Source organism: Mirounga leonina, unplaced genomic scaffold, assembly GCF_011800145.1.
Source record: "Mirounga leonina isolate KUSES-001 unplaced genomic scaffold, KU_Mleo_1.0 Mir_104, whole genome shotgun sequence".
Classification (NCBI taxonomy): domain Eukaryota; kingdom Metazoa; phylum Chordata; class Mammalia; order Carnivora; family Phocidae; genus Mirounga; species Mirounga leonina.
Window position 1 is genome coordinate 22,687,603 of NW_023270231.1, and position 2,282 is coordinate 22,689,884.

The 2,282-nt window shown below is 39.4% G+C and overlaps 1 pseudogene; it reads left to right on the plus strand.

Annotated features, from left to right (window-relative positions):
- The first annotated feature begins 499 nt into the window (after positions 1-499).
- LOC118015547 lies at positions 500-1,279 on the plus strand (annotated as a pseudogene).
- Positions 1,280-2,282: the final 1,003 nt, after the last annotated feature.

A 2,282-nucleotide genomic window follows, 5' to 3' on the forward strand; every position in this document is an offset into this window, starting at 1 on the left:
CCACCAATGCCAGGATCATTTTTCTCACTTAACGATGGGGACAACTGGCTGGACGTAAACCGATGTTCATTCATCCGGTATGTTGCCTAACAACCGATTCATTCTTAAGTTTTCATGAGGAAGCACACACACACACACACACAAACAAACCAAAGAGGAGGAGGGTAATAGTAAAATGGGAGCTGTTACATGATGGAAATAAAACCTTGAAGGGGGGATTCTTTATTACCTTGCAAATGCAGTTTGCCCCTCAAATTCCTGTACAGAAAGATTTTTTTTTAAAGATTTTATTTATTTATTTGACAGAGAGAGACACAGTGAGAGAGGGAACACAAGCAGGGAGGAGTGGGAGAGGGAGAGGCAGGCTTCCCCCTGAGCAGGAAGCCCTACGCAGGGCTTGATCCCAGGACCCTGGGATCATGACCTGAGCCGAAGGCAGACGCTTAATGACCGAGCCACCCAGGCACCCCAGAAAGATTTTCAACGGTAGACAGTTCGAATGTTTGAATATGAAAGTCAGGGCATTTCTTTTTACATTATAAGTAAGGCCTCTGCAGCCCTTAGACCTGCTGCTTTCTGAAGAACCTGCTGACAAATGTATTGTAGTCTGGTTCTGGTCAAGCAAAATTAACTTTTAACACCAGTTCCTCATACCATGCTCCTGCCGTCACCCAGCATGTGCCCTATTTTAAGGTCACCACCATTATCAATGGGGAGTTCAAAGACCTAAGCCTTGGTGACTTTAGGAGGAAATACTTGGTGCTTTTCTTCTATCCTTTGGACTACATCTTTTTGTGTCCTACAGAAATTGGTGCTTTTAGTGACAAAGCCAACAAATTTCATAATGTGAACTGTGAAGTTGTGGTTTCAGTGGATTCCCACTTCATCTGTCTTGCCTAGATCAACACAGTAAGGAAGAATGGTGGTTTGGGCCACATGAACATCGCACTCTTGTCAAATTTGACTAAACAGATTTCCTGAGACTATGGCATGCTGTTAGAAGACCTGGGTGTTGCTCTAAGAGGTCTCTTCATCATTGACCCCAGTGGAATCATCAAGCATTTGAGTGTCAATGATCTCCCCGTGGGCCTAAGTGTGGAAGAGACCCCCCGCCTGGTGAAGGTGTTCCACTTTGTGGAAACCCATGGAGAAGTCTGCCCAGCAAACTGGACCCCAGATTCTCCTACAATCAAGCCACATCCAACTGCTTCCAAAGAATACTTTGAGAAGGTAAATCAGTAGATCATCCCATGTGTACCCATAGCTTCTCACACCAGGAAAGAGCCACAGGTGGAACTCACTTTTAACATTTCAAAGATGATTATTTATAGAAGACAAAACACCAATTATGCTTGTATTCATAAATAATACTCTAAATGTTTTCTTTTTGTAACATTGGCTAAGGCTTTTAAATGTACTCACACACATAAAGTGTCCTTTATTGGTAACTCTTGATGGCTAGCTAGTTTATAGAATGCTAGTTCACATATTCTTTGGATTGTGTCTTCAATGGGAAGAGGAACCATTCTTTCTTGGCCTTTCTTGAACTTTAATGTACACCAGAGTAGTACAGCAAAGTACCGAAGCTTCTGATCAAGGGTCCTGAAAGTTTCTTCTAGAATTTCTTTGCATTAAACTGAATTTTCTTTTAAGGGAACAAAGATCATAATCCTACATAGTTTTAAGGTGTTAACCTCAGTGGTCTAATTCAACTCTTGCAATGGTTGTATATGTACTTGAAACAAATGTGAATCATGTTTTTAAAAAAACGCGGTGGCAAAGTGACTTAAGTGATCATGCATGTTTCTCATCCCTGAGATTAATATAGTTATTTTACCTGTTAGCTGACATAGGGTCTACATACAATTCTAGATATTGATTGGTTGTAGTTATAAAGGATATTTATTGAATCCAGAAATTGCATTTTGAAATCATTGTAATAATTTTCTTTTCTGAAGTGCTCAATGCAAAGTACATAATAAAACATTTTAAAAAATATACATCAAAAGAAATGTTCGACTATATATTCAGTTAGAATAAAGTCAGTAAGAAAGTATGTGACTTCTAGTTTGATGTGTTCAAAGCTTCATTTCATAGTAAACCCCAGATATTTATTTGCTAAAAATGCTATCACAGTAATCAGGGCCTTCAAAATTTGATCTGCAAACAGAAAGACTAGAAGTTGAAGTGAATTATCCTCTTTGCAAATATTTTTGCTGAAAAATATTTTCAGCTTTGAGGGCCTTACTGTCTGGTCTCAGTCATAGCTACTCAACTCTGCT